Source organism: Mus musculus, chromosome X, assembly GCF_000001635.26.
Source record: "Mus musculus strain C57BL/6J chromosome X, GRCm38.p6 C57BL/6J".
Classification (NCBI taxonomy): Eukaryota; Metazoa; Chordata; class Mammalia; order Rodentia; family Muridae; genus Mus; species Mus musculus.
The window spans coordinates 34821699-34848083 of NC_000086.7; the positions used below are offsets into that span (position 1 = coordinate 34821699).

A 26385-nucleotide genomic window follows, 5' to 3' on the forward strand; every position below is an offset into this window, starting at 1 on the left:
GACTTGTCACTAGGAGATCACCTGGAGTGGAGCCTGCCACCCTATTATTCAACCACTGCTGCTGCTGCTACCTGCTGCCTAGCTGTTCCATTGCCTACATGTGGACACATGCAGCTGGACTCCAAGGATGATTCAGTGGGAGTGGGCCCCCCTCTTTATAAGCACGTGTTCCCCTATATTAAAATTGAACCTTGATCAGACTATTGTCTTGGTTCCATCCTTTCTCTCATAGCCTAGATTCCCTCTTTTCTTCCAGATTCCAAGATGCCTTCCAGGCTCGAACCCGGACATGTGAGCCACTGGCCAGCCTCAACAATTTGGCGAACCAATGCAGGACCTGAGAAAGGCAGAGGACATTTGGAAGAAACACTGCTGATTTGTAGCTCCATGCAAGAAGAAAAGAATTAAAATTTGTACCACAGAAGGTTGGTATGGGATAAGATGGATCAGTGCTATACCAGCACGCTGGATTCACTTAGGTTTAGCAGTGAGCTACCGGGAACTAGGAACTCAACAGGCAGGCCTTTGGCTGCAGCTTCTAGAAGCTGTTTTTTTTAGGAGAGAGAAATATTAGGTTTTAATAAAAGGGATTAAATAATCAGGCAGATGGCCGCAGTTGGAAACTGCATTAGGCAGAAAGAAAGTGGATTTTGAAACTCTCCCAGGGACAGAGAGAAAATTGGGGAATCCCCCTCTTGTGTGTGTGCCAGCTGGTGTCTTCATTCTAAGTGTCTGTCTTATGTTTCCGGAATTGAACATGTGCTTGTTGTATTGGTTTGTTGTCTGTGTTTTGTTTCGTGCCTCTGAAACATGGTGCAGTCTGAGTTTAGATCTGCCTGAGTTTGTTTTCTCTGGTGTTTATAGACAATGGGATTTTATGAAATGTGCGCTTGATATTTGCAGCTGTCCCTTCAGGCTGTGGTCAGCAGATGTGCTAGGAAGACTGTCACCTCACCAGGGGACACCCTGGGAAGTGGGAGAGCAAGAGTCACCTGGTGGTCTCCAGAGATTGGTCAAGATGGACCAAGTTTTGTTTATGAAAAGGAAGCTTACCCTTCTAATTCTTTTGCCTGCTCATTGAGGACAAGTAGGGGTTCCACATGTCTGGAGCTGTTGGTTTCTGCTTTGTGTGTTTTGTGCATGTGTTTAGAGCTATGTGAAAATTTAGAAAAGTGCTGGTATAGCTTCTTCTTCTTCTTCTTCTTCTTCTTCTTCTTCTTCTTCTTCTTCTTCTTCTTCTTCTTCTTTTTAACTAGTAATATGCTCAGTGTGTCTTCACAATCAGCTCATAAATTATTGGTTAAGATTAAATAATTGTTATATTGGTAACAGAAGTTTAGCCTTAATTTGGCAACTCAGGAATCTTTTCAATCATGTGGTGGAGCAGGCCAAAAAACTGGGCCTCCTAAGATACTTTTAACTGAGATAATATTTAATGTGATTGTTATCCTAGAAAGTAAGATTAAGATAAAATTTAAAGCAATGTCTCTTTTATGAAGCGTTAAAGCTTACATTGTCATGCATTCATAGATATAAATTGGCAGCCAAATTTTGCAATGTAGTAGTGAAGTTTTAATGTTGATTCTTAAAGTGATAAATTGTTTTGAAATTGGGTTTTGCTTTCCCAAAGTTATAGATATAATCTAATGTTGCAAAAGAAACTTAGTAATTCTAATATCATCCTCATGGCAAGAGGAACTAAGCTCAGAGCAGCTTTTGCTTGGTTTGTGTGACTTTCCTTTGTCTTGCAAACAGTGCCTAGGGAAGCTCTGGAGATTTGCCTCCAGGGGAAATTCCCTTTAGCTAAAAGAGCATCTTTGCAGATCTAGCCAGATGCTGTTTTAATAAAGTTCAAATCCATAGTTTATAAAGGATCAATCAGACTGTAAAATTTATAAAGGCATTATAATCTGGCTTGCCTACATTTTATATAGTTATTATAGATATAAAAGTGTGTTTCTTTTTTCTCTCTCTCCTTTGCATCTTAATGATTGTAAAGGTTTTGCTTCAAGTAAGTTTAAAATAACTGGAATATTTTGCCTCTAGATATGGATAAATATTGATCTACATTATGTACGAAATTTTTATCATTTCTGCTTCTATACAACAAGCCAAGAGTTTGAATCTTCCAGTGTACATTGTTTTCTAAGTAGAAATATTTTATTAGCTAATGCCTCTCAAGGGAAGTTTACTTTAAATCCTTGCTCTCACACAAGGAGCTTTTAAGTTTTGGGGAGTAGCTGTTGCTCCTGAAAAGATTCAGAGGCGATATCTTTTTATTACTTAGGGTTTTAGTTTACTACAGAAGGCTTTGCAGAAAATAAAGAAAGCTTTTATAATTGTTATTAATTATTTTTATTAGGTATTGTCCTCATTTATATTTCTAATGCTATCCCAAAAGTTCCCCATACCCTCCCCCCCACTCCCCTACCCACCCACTCCCACTTTTTGGCCCTGGCATTCCCCTGTACTGAGGCATATAAAATTTGCAAGTCCAATGGGCCTCTCCTTCCAGTGATGGCCGACTAGGCCATCTTTTTATATATATGCATCTAGAGTCAAGCGCTTCGGGGTACTGGTTAGTTCACCTATATATATAATGTTGTTCCACCTATAGGGTTGCAGATCCCTTTAGATCCTTGGGTATTTTCTCTAGCTCCTCCATTGGGGGCGCTGTGATCCATCCAATAGCTGACTGTGAGCATCCACTTATGTGTTTGCAAGACTCCGGCATAGTCTCAAAAGCGATAGCTATATCAGGGTCCTTTCAGCAAAATCTTGCTAGTGTATGCAATGGTGTCAGCCTTTGGAGGCTGATTATGGGATGGATCCCTGGATATGGGAGTCTCTAGATGGTCCATCCTTTTCTCTCAGATCCAAACTTTGTCTATGTAACTCCTTCCATGGGTATTTTGTTCCCAACTCTAAGAAGGGGCAAAGTGTCCACACTTTGGTCTTCCTTCTCCTTGAGTTTCATGAGTTTTGCAAATTGTAACTTATATCTTGGGTATTCTAAGTTTCTGGGCGAATATCCACTTATCAGAAGTACATATCACTTGAGTTCTTTTGTGATTGGGTTGCCTCACTCGGGATAATGCCCTCCAGGTCCAACCATTTGCCAAGGAATTTCATAAATTCATTCTTTTTAACAGCTGAGTAGCACTCCATTGTGTAAATGTACCACATTATTTGTATCCATTCCTCTGTTGAGGGGCATCTGGGTTCTTTCCAGCTTCTGGCTATTATAAATAAGGCTGCTATGAACATAGTGGAACATGTTTCTTTCTTACTAGTTGGTACATCTTCTGGATATATGCCCAGTAGAGGTATTGCGGGATCCTTCAGTAGTACCATGTCCAATTTTCTGAGAAACCGCCAGACTGATTTCCAGAGTGGTTGTATAAGCTTGCAGTCTCAATTGTTATTAATAATAATCAATGTTAATCAAATATTAGCTGTGCCAACAACAATTCTTTGGCAAGAGAAAACATTATTGTAAAGTCATTTTCTCATCCTCCCAGCCAATTGTTGGCCCACGTGGAGCCAGCTAGCTGCTGGCTGCTGTGGGGCGGGACCTTGGGGCACACAGCTTTCCCTGAGCTGTAGTGGTTCGGGAGGTCTCCAGAAAGTGGGAGGCTTTGTAAGGAACTCAAGAGAGGGCTGCCCTTGCCATTGCCCCATAAGCCTCCACCTGTCCCGACCTGGGTAGCCATAATTTTTGCACTAAGACTCAGGGTGGGCTTTCTGGCCTACAACAGATTGGGCTGCCTTCAGCCTCTTCTGCCTGAGAGGAAGGCCAAGGGTGTGCAAGGCCGAGGTGTCGTTCACCTCAAAACACAGTTTCTACATCCTATTAAAACTACTTTGGTACTAATAAAGGATTGTAAGATATACTTGTGTATTTTAGAAAACCTATAACAAAATTTGTGTCTTAAAAACCTGACTAAGTGTCTGTTCTGTGTTCAAAACAGCAATTAATTTAGTTATTACAAAATATTAATCTATTGCATACCATCATTTTAAATAAGATTGACAATCAATATCCCAAAGATAAGTTAAGAATTGTTTTTATGCATGCTTCTGTAGCTTCTATAAATCCATGCATGCATACATCCCAATTATTGTGTTTAAAAACAACCCCTGTATGGGAAGTAAGTAGATGTAAATTAGATCACATGCTTATTCTTCCCACTGTTTCAGCACAGATAATTACGTTGTGTGCTGTAGATGGTGTTTTAAAATGCTGAACAATCAAACCTTCATTTGTATATTAATAGTAAATATTATGTCAGAGCTCACAATTGCTTAAGATTTTTCGTCCTTCAGATGCTATTAATCTCAAATTTGCAATTGCTTATGCATATACAACTCATAGAAAAAATGCTGTCCTTTTAAGAAGGCTGGTTTTAGACATTTAATAAATTTTTCTCGATTGCCTAGATAACTTAAAGCAATGCCATGTTGGATTTATATCTCAGGCAGTCTATAGGTCCTACATATTCTTTATATATTCAAAACAATTATGGTTTAATATAATATTTTAGTATTCTTGAAAATTGTGCCTATAAAATTCTTTCCTCAGTGTCCTCAGTTACTACTTGTTTCCACATAAGGGTGTGAATTCTTGAGGAATTAGACTTAATAAATTGCTGCAAATAAATGCTCTTATTCCTAAGTTAATAAATAAATTATGCACATGTAACTATTAATAACTTTTCAAGCCTTCTAGTTACAACCACTCATTTTTTTATTTCTACTTCATTCTTTTTTTTAATTAGGTATTTTCCTCATTTTCATTTCCCAATGCTATCCCAAAATTCCCCCATACCCACCCCCCCCCCCACTGCTCTACCCACCAACTCCCCCTTTTTGGCCCTGGCGTTCCGCTGTACTGGGCATATAAAGTTTGCAAGTCCAATGGGCCTCTCTTTCCAGTAATGGCCAACTAGGCCATCTTTTGATACATAGGCAGCTAGGGACAAGAGCTCCGGGGTACTGGTTAGTTCATATTGTTGTTCCACATATAGGGTTGCAGTTCCCTTTAGCTCCTTGGGTACTTTCTCTAGCTCCTCCATTGGAGGCCCTGTGATCCATCCAATAGCTGACTGTGAGCATCAACTTCTGTGTTTGCTAGGCCATGGCATTGTCTCACAAGAGACAGCTATATCTGGGTCCTTTAGGCAAAATCTTGCTAGTGTATGCAATGGTGTCAGCATTTGGAAGCTGATTATGGGATGGATCCCTGGATATGGCAATCACAAGGTGGTCCATCCTTTCATCACAGCCCCTAATTTTGTCTCTGTAACTCCTTCCATGGGTGTTTTGTTCCCAATTCTAAGACGGGGCAAAGTGTCCACGCTTTGGTCTTTGTTCTTCTTGCGATTCATGCGTTTAGAAAATTGTATCTTATATCTTGGGTATCCTGAGTTTCTGGGCTAATATCCACTTATCAGTGAGTACATGTTCTGTGAGTTCCTTTGTGATTGGTTACCTCACTCAGGATGATGCCCTCCAGGTCCAACCATTTGCCTAGGAATTTCATAAATTCATTCATTTTAATAGCTGAGTAGTACTCCATTGTGTAAATGTACAACATTTTCTGTATTCATTCCTCTGTTGAGGGTCATCTGGGTTCTTTCCAGCTTCTGGCTATTATAAATAAGGCTGCTATGAACATAGTGGAGCATGTGTCCTTCTTACCAGTTGGGACATCTTCTGGATATATGCCCAGGAGAGGTATTGCAGGATCCTACGGTAGTACTATGTCCAATTGTCTGAGGAATCACATTTCCAGAGTGGTTATACAAGCTTGCAATCCCACCAACAATGGAGGAGTGTTCCTCTTTCTCCACATCCTCGCCAGCATCTGATGTAACCTGAATTTTTCATCTTAGCCATTCTGATTGGTGTGATGTGGAATCTCAGGGTTGTTTTGATTTGCATTTCCCTGTTGATTAAGGATGATGAACATTTTTTTTTCAGGTGCTTCTCTGCCATTTGTATTTCTCAGGTGAGAATTCTTTTTTCAGTTCTGAGCCCCATTTTTAATGGGGTTATTTGATTTTATGGAGTCTAACTTCTTGAATTCATAAATATATTAGATATTAATCCCCTATCTGATTTGGGATAGGTAAAGATCCTTTCCCAATCTGTTGGTGGACTTTTTGTCTTATTGACGGTGTCTTTTGCCTTGCAGAAGCTCTGCAATTTTATGAGGTACCATTTATCGATTCTCACTCTTACAGCACAAGCCATTGTTGTTCTATTCAGGAATTTTTCCGCTGTACCCATATTTTTGAGGCTTTTCCCTACATTCTCCTCTATAAGTTTCAGTGTCTCTGGATTTATGTGGAGTTCCTTAATCCACTTAGATTTGTCCTTAGTGCAAGGAGATAGGAATTGATCAGTTCGCATTCTTCTACATGATAACAGCCAGTTGTGCCAGCACCATTTGTTGAAAATGCTGTCTTTTATCCACTGGATGGTTTTAGCTCTCTTGTCAAAGATCATGTGACCATAGGTGTGTGGGTTCATCTCTGGGTCTTCAATTCTGTTCCATTGCTCTACTTGTCTGTCACTATACCAGTACCATGCAGTTTTTATCACAGTTGCTCTGTAGTACAGCTTTAGGTCGGGCATGGTGATTCCAACACAGGTTCTTTTATCCTTGAGAAGAGTTTTTGCTATCCTAGGTTTTTTGTTATTCCAGATGAATCTGCCGATTGCCCTTTCTAATTCGTTGAAGAATTAAGTTGGAATTTTGATGGGGATTGCATTGAATCTGTAGATTGCTTTTGGCAAGAAAGCCATTTTTACTATATTGATCCTGCCAATCCATGAACATGGGAGATCTTTCTATCTTCTGAGATCTTCTTTAATTTCTTTCTTCAGAGACATGAAGTTCTTATCATATAGATCTTTCACTTCCTTAGTTAGAGTCACACCAAGGTATTTTATATTATTTGTGACTATTGAGAAGGGTATTGTTTCCCTAATTTCTTTATCAGCCTGTCTATCCTTTGTGTACAGAAATGCCATTGTCTTGTTTGAGTTAATTTTATATCCAGCTACTTTACTGAAGCTGTTTATCAGGCTTAGGAGTTCTCTGGTAAAATTTTTAGGGTCACTTATATATACTATCATATCATCTGCAAAAAGTGATATTTTGACTTCTTCTTTTCCAATTTTTATCCCCGTGATCTCTCTTTGTTGTCTAATTGCTCTGGCTAGGACTTCAAGTACAATGTTGAATAGGTAGGGAGAGAGTGGTCAGCCTTGTCTAGTCCCTGATTTCAGTGGAATTGCTTCCAGCTTCTCACCATTAACTTTGATGTTGATTACTGGTTTGCTGTAGATTGCTTTTATCATGTTTAGGTATTGGCATTGAATTCCTGATCTTTCCAACAATTTTATCATGAATGGGTGTTGGATTTTGTCAAATGCTTTCTCAGCATCTAAGGAGATCATCATGTGGTTTTTGTCTTTGAGTTTGTTTATATAATGGATTACCTTGATGGATTTCCGTATATTGAACCAATCCTGCATCCCTGGGATGAAACCTACTTGGTCAGGATGGATGATTGTTTGGATGTGTTCTTGGATTCAGTTACCAAAAACTTAATTGAGTATTTTGCATTAATATTCATAAGGGAAATTGGTCTGAGGTTCTCTATCTTTGTTGTGTCTCTTTGCTGTTTAGGTATCAGAATAATTGTGGCTTCATAGAATGAGTTGGGTAGAGTACCTTCTGTTTCTATTTTGTGGAATAGTTTGTGAAGAACTGGAATTAGATCTTCTTTGAAGGTCTGATAGAACTCTGCATTAAACCCATCTGGTCCTGGGTTTTTTTTTTTTTTTTTTTTTTTTTTTTTTTTTTTTTTTTTTGGTTCAGAGACTATTAATGACTGCTTCTATTTCTTTGGGGTATATAGGGCTGTTTAGATCATTTAACCGGATCTTGATTCAACTTTGGTGCCTAGTGTCTATCTAGAAACTTCTCCATTTCATCCAGGTTCTCCAGTTTTGTTGAGTATAGCCTTTTGTAGAAGGATCTGATGGAGTTTTGGATTTCTTCAGGATCTGTTGTTGTGTCTCACTTTTCATTTCTGATTTTGTTAATTTGAATGCTTTCTCTGTGCCCTCTAGTGAGTCTGGCTAAGGGTTTGTCTATCTTGTTGATTTTCTCAAAGAACCAGCTCCACATTTGGTTGATTCTTTGAATAGTTCTTCTTGTTTCCACTTTGTTGATTTCGCCCCTGAGTTTGATTATTTCCTGTCATGTACTCCTCTTGGGTGAATTTGCTTCATTTTGTTCTAGAGCTTTTAGATGTGTTGTCAAGCTGTTAATGTGTGCTCTCTCCAGTTTCTTTTTGGAAACACTCGGAGCTATGAGATTTCCTCTTAGGAATGCTTTCATTGTGTCCCATAAGTTTGGGTATGTTTTGGCTTCATTTACATTAAACTCCAAAAAGTCCTTAATTTCTTTCTTTATTCCTTCCTTGACCAAGGTATCATTGAGAAGAGTGTTGTTCAGTTTCCATGTGAATGTTGGCTTTCTATTATTTATTTTGTTATTGAAGATCAGCCTTAGACCATGGTGGTCTGATAGGACGCATGGGACAATTTCAATATTTTTGTATATGTTGAGGTTTGTTTTGTGACCAATTATGTGGTCAATTTTAGAGAAGGTACCATGAGGTGCTGAGAAGAAGGTATATCCTTTTGTTTTAGGATAAAATGTTCTGTAGATATCTGTTAAGTCCATTTGTTTCATCACTTCTGTTAGTTTCACTGTGTCCCTGTTTAGTTTTTGTTTCCATGATCTGTCCATTGGTGAAAGTGGTGTGTTGAAGTCTCCCACTATTATTGTGTGAGGTGCAATGTGTGCTTTGAGCTTTACTAAAGTTTCTTTAATGAATGTAGCTGCCCTTGTATTTGGAGCATAGATATTCATAATTGAGAGTTCTTCTTGGAGGATTTTACCTTTGATGTGTATGAAGTGCCCCTCCTTGTCTTTTTTGATGACTTTGGGTTGGAAGTCAATCTTATCAGATATTAGGATGCCTACTCCAGCTTGTTTCTTCATACCATTTGCTTGGAAATTGTTTTCCAGCCTTTAATTCTGAGGTAGTGTCTATCTTTTTCTCTGAGATGAGTTTCCTGTAAGCAGCAAAATGTTGGGTCATGTTTGTGTAGCCAGTTTGTTAGTCTATGTCTTTTTATTGGGGTGTTGAGACTATTGATATTAAGGAAAAGTAATTGTTGCTTCCTGTTATTTTTGTTGTTAAAGTTGGCATTCTGTTCTTGTGGCTGTCTTCTTTTAGTTTTGTTGATGGATTATTTTCTTGGTTTTTTTAGGGCGTGGTTCCCGTCCTTGTATTGGTTTTTTTCTTTTTTTCTGATATTATCCTTTGAAGGGCTGGATTCGTGGAGAGATAATGGGTGAATTTATTTTTGTCGTGGAATACTTTGGTTTCTCCATCTATGATAATTAAGAGTTTGGCTGGGTATAGTAGCCTGGGCTGGAATTTGTGTTCTCTTAGTGTCTGTATAACATCTTTACAAGCTCTTCTGGCTTTCATAGCCTCTGATAAAAAATCTGGTGTAATTCTGATAGGCTTGCCTTTATATGTTACTTGACCTTTTTCCCTTACTGCTTTTAGTATTCTATCTTTATTTAGTGCATTTGATGTTCTGATTATTATGTGTCAGGAGGAATTTCTTTTCTGGTCCAGTCTATTTGGAGTTCTGTAGGCTTCTTGTATGTTCATGGGCATCTCTTTCTTTAGATTTGGGAAGTTTTCTTCAATAATTTTGTTGAAGATGTTTGCTGGTTCTTTGAGTTGAAATTCTTCATTCTCATCCACTCCTATTATGCATAGGTTTGGTCTTCTCATTGTGTCCTGGATTTCCTGGATGTTTTGAGTTAGGATCTTTTTGCATTTTCCATTTTCTTTGATTGTTGTGCCGATGTTCTCTATGGAATCTTCTGCACCTGAGATTCTCTCTTCCATCTCTTGTATTCTGTTGCTGATGCTGGCATCTATGGTTCCAGATTTCTTTCCTAGGGTTTCTATCTCCAGTGTTGCCTCACTTTGGGTTTTCTTCATTGTGTCTACTTCCCTTTTTAGGTCTAATATGGTTTTGTTCATTTCCATCATCAGTTTGGAAGTGTTTTCCTGATTTTCTATAAAGACTTCTACCTGTTTGGTTGTGTTTTCCTGTTTTTCTTTAAGGACTTGTAACTCTTTAGGAGTGTTCTCCTGTATTTCTTTAAGTGAATTATTAAATTCCTTCTTTATGTCCTCTACCATCATCATGAGATATGTTTTTAAATCCAGGTCTACCTTTTCAGTTGTGTTAGGATCCTCTGGACTGGGCAAAGTGGGCGTTCTGGGTTCTGATGATGGTGAGTGGTCCTAGTTTCTGTTAGTAGGATTCTTACTTTTTCCTTTCGCCATCTGGCAATCTCTGGATTTAGTTGTTATAGTTGTCTTTTTTTAGAGATTATTACTCTGTTGATTTTGTTACCCTCTATCAGCAGACGTGGGTGACTAGCTCTCTCCTCTGAGTTTCAGTGGTCAGAGCAGTCTCTGCAGGCAAGCTCTCCTCTTTCAGGGAAGGTGCACAGTTATCTGGTGTTTGGACCTTCTCCTGGCTGAAGATGAAGGCCCAAAACAGGATTTTTCCCAGGAGCTCTGTTGCTTTGGCCAGGAAGGTGGCCGATTGTCTGGAGCCGAAGTTTGTGCCACCTCAGAAGCTCTCTGGCTCTTGCCTGTTCCAGAAATGGCTGGCCTCTGTATTCCACACCCTTACCAGTGCAGCCTGCCCTCCGCGGAGTCCCGGAGCCAAGGAGGCTCCCGCCGCGGGGGCCTGTGGCAGAAAACTCTCAGGCCGGGCGGACCCCTGTGCTCTCACTAGGAAGGTGGCCGGTTGTCTGGAGCTGTAGATGGTACCACCTCAGAAGCTCTCTGGCTCTCGCCTGTCCCAGAAACGGCTGGCCTCTGTATTCCACACCCTCACCCGTGCAGCCTGCCCTCCGCGGAGTCCCGGAGCCAAGGAGGCTCCGGCCGCCAGGGCCTATGGAAGAAACTTCTCGGGCCGGGCGGACCCCTGTGCTCTCACCAGGAAGGTGGCCCCTCCTGTATTTCTTTAAGTGAGTTATTAAAGTCTTTCTCGATGTCCTCTACCATCATCATGAGATATGCTTTTAAATCCGGGTCTAGCTTTTCGGGTGTGTTGGGTTGCCCTGGACTTGGCAAAGTGGGAGTGCTGGGTTCTGATGATGGTGAGTGGTCTTGGTTTCTGTTAGTAAGATTCTTACTTTTACCTTTCGCCATCTGGTAATACCTGGAGTTAGTTGTTATAGTTGTCTCTGTTTAGAGATTGTTCCTCTGGTGATTCTGTTACCCTCTATCAGCAGACCTGGGAGACTAGATCTCTCCTCTGAGTTTCAGTGGTCAGAGCGCTGTCTGCAGGCAAGCTCACCTCTTACAGGGAAGGTGCACACTTATCTGGTGTTTGGACCTTCTCCTGGCCGAAGATGAAGGGCCAAAATAGAACCTTTTCCAGAAGCTGTGTTGCTTTCACCTGTCCCAGAAGCTGTTAATTTCAGTAGTCCACACTCTCATCTGTGCAGACTACTTTCTGTGAAGTCCCGGAACCAAAATGGCTCCCGCGGATCCTGAGGCTAGGGCCTCTCCGTCCGGGCAGACACCTGACCTCTGGCCGGGAAGGTGGCCGGATGTCTGAAGCCCGAATATGGCGCTGCCTCAAAAGCTCTGTCACTCTTGCCTGTCCCAGAAGCTGTTAGCTTCTGTAGTCCACACTCTCACCTGTGCAGGCTGCTTTCTGCTGAGTCCGGGAACCAAGGTGGCTCCCGCCGCTCCTGAGTCAAAATCCTAGCCTCCCAGGCTGGGCAGACCCCTGTCATCTGGCCGGGAAGATGGCCAGATGTCTGGAGCCCGAAAACGGCGCTGCCTCAGAAGCTCTGTGGCTCTCGCCTGTCCCAGAAGCTGTTAGCTTCTGAGGTCCACACTCTGGTCTGTGCAGACAACTTTCTGTGGAGTCCTGGACATCAACCACTCACTCTTTAAGAGAAACAATTCAAAGTGCTATTAATCACTGCCCATGTTACGTGAATACTGACTATAACAGTCAAGTATTTGAGATGTTTTGTCAACAAGTTATTAATTCTAAAGGACAAGATATTGTGGAACTTTAAAACTTTAACTTTAAGAATGAAGACCAAAGTGTGGACACTTTGCCCATTCCTAGAAATGGGAACAAAACACCCATGGAAGGAGTTACAGAGACAAAATTTGGAGCTGTGACGAAAGGATGGACCATCTAGTGATTGCCATATCCAGGGATCCATCCCATAATCAGCCTCCAAACGCTGACACCATTGCATACACTAGCAAGATTTTGCTGTAAGGACCCAGATATAGCTGTCTCTTGTGAGACTATGCCAGGGCCTAGCAAACACAGAAGTGGATGATCACAGTCAGCTATTGGATGGGTCACACGGCCCCCAATGGAGGAGCTAGAGAAAGTACCCAAGGAACTAAAGGGAACTGCAAACCTATATGTGGAACAACAATATGAACTAACGAGTACCCCGGAGCTCTTGACTCTAGCTGCATATGTATCAAAAGATGGTCTAGTTGGCCATCACTGGAAATAGAGGCCCTTTGGACTTGCAAACTTTATATGCCCCAGTACAGAGGAACACCAGGGCCAAAAAGGGGGAGTGGGTGGGTAGGGCAATGGGGGGTGGGGTGGGTATGGGTGACTTTTGGGATAACATTGTAAATGTAAACGAGGAAAATACCTAATTAAAAAAAAGTTTACGATAAAAACAAAACAAAACAAAACAAAAAAAAAAAAAAACAAAAAAACAAAAAAAAAAAACAAACAAACAAAAAAAACTTTAACTTCTTAAAAGACAAAGAAGGGGGAAATTATATCCCTGTGCATATTATTTAGTGTATTTCTGTGCACATTATTTAAATCATACTTTTATTTTAGAATTTTGAAATTTGGATGTCAAAGAACTTAATGCTTTATAGTATCTTAAAAGGATCTACTTATTGGCATATGGTTTGATCCTAAACAGCTACCTTATTAGGGAAAGGAAAAACATAGGTTCTCTCCATGGAACACTGCAGAAGCATGATGGCTAATTCGTTTGACAAGCTGGCAGGTGAGTTGGCTCAGTGCCCTGACTGAAGTGACAAGGAAGCTAAATTGGGTACATGTTTTCGACCCATCCTTGCTTTCCATTTTTCCAGTTTGGACTAGTGAAGCTCTCTTGCTTCAAGCTTTTAAAACTTTATGGCAAAATGAACATCAGAGACTGTATATTCTGACTAGAAATATTAGTCATATAATAGTCATAATGATTTTTCTCTTTTCTTAAAGGTGACCAGTTATTCTAACACAGTCTTGGACTGGTCTAGTAATAAGTCCAATATTAGAGATTCCTATTGAAGATAGCTAAAAATCTTGATTATCTAGCAAAGTTGATTCAGAGCACAGCCTCCACTTCCAGAGAATCTCTGGCCTTTTTACTAATTCTAAAAGCCAGCTCCCACACACCTGGAGGCCAGAGCCTGATCTTGATTGTTGCTAATTTGCAACTGAATAAAGTACCTGTGCTTCCACAAAGAAACTGTGTACTGTTGCCTTTCACTGTCTGGATTTTGTTTTTCAAGCAGGTCAATCAACACCCTTCAGCCTGACTGTACCAGGTGTGCATCCCTGCCCCCAAGAGTGTGCAGATGGCAGCTACTAATTTTCATTCTAAAAGCATTCCAGTACATATTATGGCTTTTGGTCTGATTCATCAGGCCATAGAGACAATAAAGATGAGGAGGATGACCTCTAGCTCCCAATATAGCCTAAGAGTCACAAATTGTGTTGTGACAATTGGCATAATTCTTGTAGAGGCATTGCTGAACCCATACATGTGAGCTGTTGGCCGGCCTCAACAAAAAGGTACCTGCAAACCTAGCAAGTAAAGTTTTCCATCCCCTGGCAGGCTGAAGCTTGCTGAAGTCAGTTTCCCTAAAGTTGCTGAGGTGTTTATTTCATATTTCGAACCCTTCCTAGGTAAGGGCTCCCTGTTTTAGATTAATTTGAATACAAACCTGGCATAATCTTGAACCAGGATGTCCAGTTTAAGTGAAATGTACTTTAATCTGAGTAACTCAGAAAGTTGCATGGACCCCAGATGCCTGGTGAAGATCAATTACCAACAATCTTGCCAGTTGTTTGTGTGAGAATGATCTTTGCCTCTGATGTCCTCCATCAACCTGTGGATGTGAGCTGTATATTTTTTCTTTACAATGGAGTCTCAGGCGGCACCAGGTTGGGTTATGTCATCAGAATATAATATAAATAGATGTTAGGGGTGTTTGTTGGGGAGCCAGGTCAGCAACCTGGCAGTGGAGGACCACAGTTCATAGGAAAAGTCAAATAGCTTCTAGAAAGTTCAATAAATTCTCTTTGTTTTTAATATCCTGTCTTGTAGTGGTAAGATGCCGCCTTTATCGTTCATACATACATGCAGTGGACAGAGTAGTAAAAATCATAGCAAAGTCCATCTATATGGTAATGGTGTTTCCATTTTCCTATCTGAGAGCTTGACTCAGATTAATAATTTTTTGTTCTCAGGGCCGAGATACCTGGCTTATGACTACGTCATTAACAATAAAGTACCTGCTGTACAGCTGCCAAGCTTGTCATGAGTGCGCAAACATTTGGAATTCAGACCACAAGAATGCTGTAAGTTTAAAGATGCTTGTCCCCCAGTCTTCCCAGGAGAACCCTGTGCTGGTAGATGAGAGAGTTGGTTGTAGCTGAGAGATTAGGTTATAAGGGAAGATGAACAAATGCCAAAAGGGTGAATTCCAACAACCTCAGCTGGGCCCCTGGGAGAGTAGACAGCTTCAATCTACCAGAATATAGCTCTGGGGTGGATTCAGGGCAAAGCACAGGCAGCTCTATTCACATTTTCAAGCTGGAGCCAGGAGATAAGAATATTTGCCAATACCTTTGATTCTTTTTTCCATTAACTAAGGTCTGAGTCTTCAGGCACCCAGTCATCAGGGTCCAGGTTGATGCCGCAGCATGTCTTCCAACCCACCTACCACCAGAGGGCAGCAGCGTACATTCACAACAATTGTTGAGAAGTCAGGAAGCCCAGGAATCTTATGTGTGGATGAGGACATAGCAAAAGGAGAAGCATTCCATACCACCTGCCTTCATGCCTGCCACGCCCTGGGTTTGGGCCCCCATCTGAACCATCTCCTGCACATAGCCATGCAATCATAATAAGGAATCTCGAGATCTGTGACAATCTCTCTCTTCTCCCCAGCCCACAGCTCCATCACACCCTACTCTAATCACTAAGTATCACTCAAAATACTTCACTGTCTTCTGTTTTTCCAAAGTCCCTAAGTCACTTTAAGACTTTCTATGTCCTCTGTAAACAGTCACATACTCATGTCTGGGGCTAGGTACACATGTGGAGATAGAGTGTAAGAGACAAGAATGAAGGAGAGAAAAGTGAGGAAGGAAAAATAAAGAGCTATTTATGTAGTAGGTCTGTGTGCCCCAAACACCATGGGATGATCCAAGGATATCCAGCATTAGGTGTGACTTCTTCAAAATAGTTTTGAGTAAGCAGCTTAGCCCAGAGAAGACCTAAGGATCCAAAGCATTGCTGCATATTACTACTGTGTGCAAAGAGGCCAGGAAGCTATCCCAGGAAATTTCATCACATCCCTCAATGGCAGATGCATTCTACTGAGAAGAGAGCAACGGGTTCACTTGGCAAATATTGCTGTCACATGATGTCGATGTATATGCATCTCCTATGACTTTAACTCCTCTGGAGCACTGCCTGCCTCAGGAGCCAGCACTTGTCCAAGCTGCCACAGGTCAACCTGGTTCTTGGTTCTCCTAAAGACTCCTTAGTCTGAGGGAACTTACATTCCCATACTTCTGAGACCCAAATAACCCATTTCCCAAATCCATGCAGGAAAACCACACGGAAATATTTGGGGCATCTATGAGAAAATTCTCCTTCAGGTCAAAATCACTCTGTGAAGGCCAAGCTACCTTTACCTCAAGTCTACACCAATGGTAATGAATTTTTAATAAAAATTTCTCAGGAGAAATTTCTTTTACTATGACTGGCCTTTTTGCTTAATCTCAAAACCAGAGTTAATAATATACTCTGAGGTCACTTCAGACGTAGAACAATGCCAACTGTATGCATTTCCTTTGTATAACCTCTCTTTAAGGGACTAATGGAACAACCAACCTTACTTGCCTTGAGTTTTAAGTAACCAATCATTATAATCTGATGTAAGGCATAGCTGTTATTTTAAAATATGTTTTTCAATGCTTCTGACCCAGAGTGTAATGAATGTGTATCTATGTAAGTGTTACAATGATCACATTTGGAAAATGGTAAATAGGATCAAAGCTGTTTTTTAAAAATGAATACCCACCACAAATATTGAATAAAATATATAAATAGTGCATAAAATGGTATTTGTAATGTTTTTTATCCAGATCAGTTGAAGTCAGTTATTTATTCACTTGAAAAACACTATGAAACATTTCTTTAGGTATCACTAATTTTTCCCCATATGGTGCTTTTTGTGTGGCTCAATGGGGGTAGAGACAGAGAAAGAGAGAGAGGGGAGAGGGAGAGAGAGGGAGAGAGGGAGAGAGACGGAGAGAAAGAGAGCGAGAGGGAGCAAGCGAGCGAGCGAGCGAGAGAGAGAGAGAGAGAGAGAGAGAGAAATTGATTCAGTTATTCAAGCTGGTAAAGACACAGATTCATGCAACAGAGAGAAACAGTGGAAGATATTGGAGGGAGAGAAATAATAAATTCAAATCTTAGATCATTCTTCGTTAAATTCACCAAGGAAATGCATTTATATTTATTTTCCATAATTGCCACAGACACTCTGGGCCCCTTTGTCTGCTTGGAACAGGTCTCTAGTTGTGGGTGGGCAAAGCGTAGGATGAATTCACAAACAGACACACACAGGAGAGGTTGTGTGAAATCTGAATGTATTTTTCAAATCAAGCATCAGACTTTTTATGCAGAAGACAATAAGGAAGTTGGGTGACATATTCGTAAGTTACAAATGAGGTGACCAGAATCTTACATAAAACAGAGTAATGCAAACACAAGAGGTCTAAAGGGAACCACCTGGGATAGAATTCATTGATAACAACTAGGATCAACAAGGGCTCCACCTAAGATTCACAAATCTTAGATGCCAGGGTCAAGGACTTTGCGCCCTTGCCATAGTTCCTATTTTAGTCTATTGTATAGTCCATCTTCCCCTTACGCCATTGTAAATATGTGTGTGTATAGGTGTAACTTCGCTATAGTTCTAAGTATCTATTCTGGTTACTCTTTTGGTCTGAAACTTCCTTCTTCCTCAGTGATGGTAAATTCCTGTGTAAGGGAGTGACCTAGCCTTTATTCAAAGTGATAGTATAGTACCAGAGGCTATTCTGATTAGCAACATTCTTACTGAATTTCAAGCCCATGGCCTTGCTCAAGGATGTTCTAGGACTGTTGGAACACTGGCAGAAGGCTTTAGCTATGTCAGAATTCAAACATAAAAGGCACTTATAATAGGAAAATACTGAAAGAGAGCACGTGGATCCATACACTAGACTAACTCGGGAATGGAAAATTAATGTATGGGTTAGAGGGAATGCCAGACTCCAGGAGGAGAGCTTCCTTGAAGCTCTTTGCCTCATGAGTGACTTTCAAGCCTCTCAGCTTAAGTTGACTCGACCAGAGCGCATGGCACATAATTTAACACTGATGGTTTTTGGGTGCTCTAAAATCATTTCTACATTCAAACAATTGCATTTTGGTATTCAATGTGGGTGATATTTTTGTATTTTAGGGCACATTGCTGTGTTACCTAGCGATGTCAGAAGGTGGGGACCTTGAATATATTTTGAAAGCCAGATGTCAGCACTTGATTGCTGAGTAGTCCCTGAAAAAGCACAACTTTATCACTAGGATGTAAAAGAATAGTAATGTGGTCCTGTAAATCAATAATAATAATAATAATAAGAAGAAGAAGAAGAAGAAGAAGAAGACAGTTTTGAGTGACCATGTGACCATTGCAGGAGACAAAACTCCAGGCTAAAGAGCATCAAAGTAATGGAGATGGGCATTGACAGAAAGGAGGTCATGTCAACTATTTACCAGACTTTCAGGAATACAGGATATAGGAATATTCCAGGTCTTGAAGTATAACTCTATATGATCTTCCTGAAGTTATTCTTGGATTAGCTGATACAAATGTTTACGTTTGTCCCCTTAATTACACATTAGTGTGCTGAAACAAGAAACCCTTCCATTCAAGAACATTGGATAGGAGTTTTTCAGTAGCTCCTTGAGAAAGAATGTTCTGGGACAGAGTTTTACAACTCCATTGAGACAGAAACTTCTACCCTAAAGAGAGCAAGGAGCCGGGCGTGGTGGCGCACGCCTTTAATCCCAGCATTCGGGAGGCAGAGGCAGGCGGATTTCTGAGTTCGAGGCCAGTCTGGTCTACAGAGTGAGTTTCAGGACAGCCAGGGCTACACAGAGAAACCCTGTCTCGAAAAACCAAAAAAAAAAAAAAAAAAAAAAAAAAATGAGAGCAAGGTAAGGGGGAAATATAGAGTTGAAAATGTGAGCTTTGCTTTGAAACCTTGCACACACTTATTCTGTACTTTGATGGGGGAATTACCTTTGCCATGAATCCTTTGACTGTCAAAAGTTGGGGAATTGGTATACCAAATAGAAACATCATCTACTGTGCCTACAATGTCTTTTTTGAGAACAAGTTTGATGGAAACTCGAATATAAAGTTTATTAAAAAATTCAACTGAGTTCAGTATCTGTCTGTGGAATCAGGTTTTTGATTTTGGCAAGTAAATTAAGGATATGTGGAAGGAGTTAACATAGTTGTCAGAAATCTTTATTATTTCAATTATGTATAATTTTATGATTGAAATTACAGATTCCAGCCTAATCACGAACTTTGTTTAGTGGTAGTAATCGTATTTCTTACTGTTTTAGGATTTAGGGATGGAGTTGAGTGGCAAGGTGCTTATTACACTTGATGCAGTGTCTGCTTCTTTAGCAATATTACCTTCTGCTGAGTCAACCCTAGTATCATAGAACTGGGATGTAAGCAACTGTTTCATAATAATGCATTGCCACACACTACCTGATCCTCTACTGAGCAAAACACACCAACTCATTACCTTCCAAACTCACCGTTGGCTACTCAGTATCTTGGCTACTTCTGGCTAGATATGTGCCTCTAAGAATGAGTCATATGACTCAGCCTGGGAGACAAAGACCCCGTTGTGTCACCATTTCCACTGTACTGTGAGAATTAAATTCTCCCAAGGGACAGGAACCATACGATATAACTATCCTTAAGGAACCTTCTCCCTTTCTGGAAAAGAGATCAGAACCCTCAGATACAAAAGCGTGGACACTGGATCCAGGGGCTGAACACAGGCCCTCTCACTTGGATGTTGGTACAGGATCCTAGTTATCATCTTGACTCCTCAAATGCAGAGTGATGCCCAGGGTGGTCATGCCTGCCAAGGATTTGCTATCGCTGTGGTCCATACCACACCCAAAGTCCTAGAGAACATACAGTATAAAAAGGTGGGTCGCTGCCATGGGGGACACAATCACCTACCTCAACTAGTTACTAGGCTCCTAAATAGCTTCAAACCTGGATGGGAGAGGATATATTTCATCTTACTCTGGAAGGGGGAAATGCTGTGGTTATTCTGTTTCCTTAACAAAAGAAAAATAATGATAGTAATTGCTAACCAAACTGTGTGCTCTTCTCTAGGGCATATATTGCTCCCACTCTCAACATTCAACAGTTAGCAGTAGTTTTTGTATAGGGTTGAGGCCTCATGGGCGTTCTATGTCCACTTTGCCACATATCCTGTCCATCTTCATCTCATGTTTAAACTATCATACTGGTGAGTCCTGATTAGTATAGAGAGAGTAAGGAGGGATATATGGGAAGGCCTGAAGGGAGAAAAGATAAGCGATAAACAATGTAATTATAGCATAATCTCAAAAATTGAATGAAATTTCCTTCCTCTGGCTGGACTTCCTGGTTGGTCCTCAGTGGGAGGGGATGTGCTTAGTTTGGCTGGGACTACCTGTTCCAGGGCAGGGTGAGACCTGAGGGGACTTCCTCTACTCTGAGAAAACAGGGAGGGAGTAGTGGGGAAGGGATGTAAATTGAATAAATAAATAAATAAATAAATAAATAAATAAATAAATAAATAAATAAATGGAAGAAACCTTTGAAGTTGGTTGTGCTGGCTCATACCTTTAATCCCAGCATTCAGGAGGCAGAGACATTCACAGATCAGAGTTGGAAGCTAGCCTGTTGTACAGAAAGAGTTCCAGGAAAGCCAAAGCTATAGAGTGAAACCCGTCTTAAAAAAAAAAAAAAAAAAAAAAAAAAAAAAAAAAAAAAAAGGAAGTAAAGAAAAAGAAATAAAGAAAATTAGGAGCTGAAGGGGTTAGCAGCCCCAAAAGAGGAACATTATGAACTAACCAGTACCCCCAGAGTTCCCAGGGACTATATCACCTACCAAAGAGTACACATTGTGAGAATCATGGCTCTATCTGCATATGTAGCAGAAGATGTCCTAGTCATTCCTCAGTGGGAGGAAAGGCTCTATGTCGGCTCTATGCCCTACTGTAGAGGTATGTCAAGGCCAGGAAACAGGCGTGGGTAGGTTGGTGAGCAAGGGGAGGGGGAGGAGATAGGGGGTTTTGGGAGAGGAATATAGGAAAGGGAAAAACATTTGACATGTAAATAAGGTAAATATCTAATAAAATATATTTTGGTCTATAAAAAGTATAAAAAAATAAAATTCAAAAATATTATTAGCTGTGATTCTCCTTCATGGAATGTCACAAGTCCATACATGGGATTCAAGATTGAACATTAGAATGAAAAGAAGAAAAGAAAAGAAAAACCAGCAAAGTAAAGGCAGAACAAAGAAAAAAAAAACCTTTAGGGGACCAGAGGCTTTCCCTAAAGTTATATCCTGACAGTGATATCTGTTCCTCAACATAGTTTGACGTGTCTGGCTACAGTGGGAGAAATTCTGCCTAGCCCTACAGAGACTCGATGTACAAGGGTGGGTGGATACCCACAGGAGGCCACTGCCCTCTCAGAGAAAGAGATACAGGATAGTGGTAGGGTCTCTCTAAGGGGGGACAAGCAGTAGGGAACACTTGATATAGATATTTAATTTTAGAAAAGACTTTGATGTCAGTGACAATGATTCTCCCAAAAGTTCTTTTATTGTTTATAATGTTTTGGGTATATTGTTTTTGTTTGTTTGAAATTAAGAATTGCTCTTTCTATTTTTGTGAAGAATTGTCTTGGAATTTTGATGGTATTTGCATTAAATCAGTGGATTACTTTTGGTAAGATGGCCATTTTCACTGTTAATCCTACTGATTCATGAGTAAGGGAGATCTTTCTGTCTTCTGAGGTCTTCCCTTCCTTACTCCAGGGATTTGAAGTTCATTTCATACATGCCTTTCACTTGATTGGTGAGTTACACTGAGGTATTCTATGTTATGTGTGGCTACTTGAATGGTGTTGTTCCCTAATTTCTTTCTCATCTACTTTATCATTTGTATAAAGGAAGGAAACTGATTTGTTTGAGTCAATGTAATATCTAGCCACATTGCTGAAGTTGTTTATCTATCATAGGAGTTCTCTGGTAGAGTTTTGAGGGACATTTATGTATCATATCACCCATGAATAGTCATACCATGACTTCTTCCTTTCCAATTTGTATATCCTAAGATCTCCTTTTGTTGTCTTATTGCTCTAGCTAGAACTTTGCTGGTGGCCAGCCCTGGCAGGTTCTTCTCTTTTGTTTGTTTTGATGAGGCAGCAGAGTGGGGAGAGCATCAGTGGAGTGTAAGACTTCATATTACAAGATACAGGGTAAGACTGTCTTTCAAGATATCTAGAGTTGCTGTATAATAATAAAAAATTTACTTATCTAAGTCTAAGTTACTTTGCTGCTGTAGCTGACCTGCCTCCTGTGTTTCTCTGAGACCTGAAACTGTGGCCTCTGGCACTTAACACCTCATCCTAAAATAGCATGGGATTAAGTAAAGAATTAATTGCTAGAGACTTTTCTCTTTTGTCCAGATGCCTCTTACTTCTCAGTCTAGGGGGAAGCATGGAACAATAAACTTCTATTGGATGAGAAGAAGAGAATAGTGCTCACAGAAGGAAAAATTTTGCATAAGAAAATATGCATAAACACATAAATTCACATAGAGTTACACAAATGCAAATTCATACATTCCAATTCAAACCAGTTAGGTTCAACTTGCATGAATTGTGTCAATTACATACTTACACGCACATATCCATACAGACCTATGCATATGACGCAAAGATCAAGCACTGGTGCAGGAAACTAACTCATTCTGGATGAAAAATGTGCTCCAACCTTTATTTTATGAAGAAAAAAGTTTCTACCCTTTTAATGCTGAATGAATTTAACACAAGATTATAAGAAAAAAGGTTTGTTCTTTAATAAGGCTAAGCTTGCCTTAGTAAGAAAAGACCTATTCTGTCCATGGTAAGGAGAAACTTGCCTGCTACTTCTGCTATCTCTGCAGGTTCCTTTTCCTCTTTCTCTCCGCATTCTGCACATTGCTCTATTAGTTTTTATTTTTTTTTAATGTTACATATAGTTTAGAATTTAATCCACTCTGCATTTTTTCTAATCTTGCTCTCTTCTCTTTCCCCCTTTCTCTCAACATCTTCTCTTCCAATGCTATTCCTATACTTCTAAGTTCTTGTTCAGCTCTGTTATGTCCATAAACTGTTCTATCTAAAAATTTCTCAGCTCATTTCTTCTCTCTTCTCTTTATCCTCAGCACTTACACATCTTACAGAATACATGACCACATGTTAAAAAGATCATCAAATGTTCACACATAAAATCATAAATTGAAATAGAATTTTACAACAGAGAATGCTTACATGCATATATACTAGGAGTAATTATCTGGCTAAATATTCATCACCTGTCACAGCTAAGAAGGTTCACTGAAAGGTAAAAACCATAAGTAAGTTATTAGTGAAGTTTTGTATAGTAAACCTAGTCAATATTATATTTTCTATACCAGAGCCTTTAATTAATTGTTAGTTATATTTTTACGACCTTTGGTTAATTGTTTTACAACCATTTGGAATGTAGTAGTAGTACATTGTAGTAGTACAATGTAATAGTAGTAGTAGTAGTAGTAGTAGTAGTAGTAGTAGTAGTAGCAGTAGTAGCAGTAGTAGCAGTAGTAGTAGTAGTAGTAGAAAGTCTGGTTATTATGTAGAGGAATTAACTGGTAACACATGGGAGAATGGCAGAGTTCTCATTGCAGTTTTGACTATCACAAAAGGATCTAGTAGCAGACCCACTATAAAAGAGCTTAATAAACACTGATATAACTTAAGGAAATCTGATAGGATCATTTTCAAGATTTAAGAGATCATGTATTTTCATATATAGCATCACTACAAGCCAGTATATTTTTGTAGATTTGCAGAGATCTGCTCAGAAGTGTGGGCTAATTCCTAGTGTTATGTTCAATTTATATGTTCAATATTAACAAGAAAAGCATTAGCAGGAATCGTTCCTGAAATGATTTTCTCCTGCGATATGCCTATTGGAGCAAATCTCTCGTGGATTATAATCCAAGACAGACCATCTCAGGAAGATCACATATTATTTATTAGCTTGTCATATGATGACTCCTGACAACTTCAAGTACTACATTGAATAAATAGGGAGAGAGTGGGCAGCCTTGTATTGCAACTTATTTTAGGAAGATTGCTTCAACTTTCTCTTCTTTTAATTTGATACTGGGTGCTGGTTTCCTTCATATTGATTTTATTATGTTATATTAGTTGTGTGTCAGGAGTTCCTGATCTCTACAAGACTTTTATCATGAAGGAGCTTTGGCTTTTGGCCTAGGCTTTTTCACGGTCTTGTGAGATGATAATTTTTTTCCTTTGAGTTTGTTTATATAGTGGATTACTTGATGGATTCTAGGGAAAGGGAATGGGGAAGATTTTTCTGTGAGCTGGAACTAGGACACATGGGCTCCAGAAGAATATGCAGTAGAGGATGGTCTTGATGGACATCAATCGGAGGAGAGGCTCTTGGTCCTATGAAGGCTTGATGCCCTACTGTAGGGGAATGCCAGGACAGGGAAGCGAGAGTGGGTGGGTTGGAGATCAAAAGAAAGGGGGTGGGATTGGGGTTTTGGAGGGGAAATGAGAAAAGGGGATAACATTTGAAATGTAAAAAAAAACCTTATAAATAAGAGAAAACTTGAAACACACAAAACAAAACAATCAAACAATCTTGCCAAAAGCAATCTACAGATTCAATGCAATCCCCATCAAAATTCCAACACAATTCTTCAACGAATTAGAAGGAGCAATTTGCAAATTCATCTGGAATAACAAAAAGCCTAGGATAGCAAAAACTCTTCTCAAGGATAAAAGAACCTCTGGTGGAATCACCATGCCTGAACTAAAGCTTTACTACAGAGCAATTGTGATAAAAACTGCATGGTACTGGTATAGAGACAGACAAGTAGACCAATGGAATAGAATTGAAGACCCAGAAATGAACCCACACACCTATGGTCACTTGATCTTCGACAAGGGAGCTAAAACCATCCAGTGGAAGAAAGACAGCATTTTCAACAATTGGTGCTGGCACAACTGGTTGTTATCAGGTAGAAGAATGCGAATTGATCCATACTTATCTCCTTGTACTAAGGTCAAATCTAAGTGGATCAAGGAACTTCACATAAAACCAGAGACACTGAAACTTATAGAGGAGAAAGTGGGGAAAAGCCTTGAAGATATGGGCACAGGGGAAAAATTCCTGAACAGAACAGCAATGGCTTGTGCTGTAAGATCGAGAATTGACAAATGGGACCTAATGAAACTCCAAAGTTTCTGCAAGGCAAAAGACACCGTCAATAAGACAAAAAGACCACCAACAGATTGGGAAAGGATCTTTACCTATCATAAATCAGATAGGAGACTAATATCCAACATATATAAAGAACTCAAGAAGGTGGACTTCAGAAAATCAAATAACCCCATTAAAAAATGGGGCTCAGAACTGAACAAAGAATTCTCACCTGAGGAATACCGAATGGCAGAGAAGCACCTGAAAAAATGTTCAACATCCTTAATCATCAGGGAAATGCAAATCAAAACAACCCTGAGATTCCACCTCACACCAGTCAGAATGGCTAAGATCAAAAATTCAGGTGACAGCAGATGCTGGCGTGGATGTGGAGAATGATGAACACTCCTCCATTGTTGGTGGGATTGCAGGCTTGTACAACCACTCTGGAAATCAGTCTGGCGGTTCCTCAGAAAACTGGATATAGTACTACCGGAGGATCCAGCACTACCTCTCCTGGGCATATATCCAGAAGATGCCCCAACTGGTAAGAAGGACACATGCTCCACTATGTTCGTAGCAGCCTTATTTATAATAGCCAGAAGCTGGAATGAACCCAGATGCCCCTCAACAGAGGAATGGATACAGAAAATGTGGTACATCTACACAATGGAGTACTACTCAGCTATTAAAATGAATGAATTTATGAAATTCCTAGCCAAATGGATGGACCTGGAGGGCATCATCCTGAGTGAGGTAACACATTCACAAAGGAACTCAGACAATATGTACTCACTAATAAGTGGATATTAGCCCAAAACCTAGGATATCCAAAATATAAGATACAGTTTCCTAAACACATGAAACTCAAGAAAAATGAAGACTGAAGTGTGGACACTATGCCCCTCCTTAGAAGTGGGAACAAAACACCCTTGGAAGGAGGTACAGAGACAAAGTTTGGAGCTGAGATAAAAAGATGGACCATGTAGAGACTGCCATATCCGGGGATCCATCCCATAATCAGCTTCCAAATGCTGACACCATTGCATACACTAGCAAGATTATGCTGAAAGGACCCTGATATAGCTGTCTCTTGTCAGAGTATGCCTGGGCCTAGCAAACATAGAAGTGGATCCTCACAGTCGGCTATTGGATGGATCACATGGCCCCCAATGAAGGAGCTAGAGAAAGTACCCAAGAAGGTAAAGGGATCTGCAACCCTATAGGTGGAACAACATTATGAACTAACCAGTACCCCGGAGCTCTTGACTCTAGCTGCATATGTATCAAAAGATGGCCTAGGCGGCCATCACTGGAAAGAGAGGCCCATTG

The 26385-nt window shown here is 40.1% G+C and overlaps 1 long non-coding RNA gene across 1 annotated transcript; it reads left to right on the forward strand.

Annotated features, from left to right (window-relative positions):
• Window positions 1–245: 245 nt before the first annotated feature.
• On the forward strand, window positions 246–16443 carry Gm42403. The gene is made up of 3 exons (XR_882278.2): window positions 246–425; window positions 14677–14787; window positions 15083–16443. It is a non-coding gene; the product is annotated as a predicted gene, 42403 (long non-coding RNA).
• Window positions 16444–26385: the final 9942 nt, after the last annotated feature.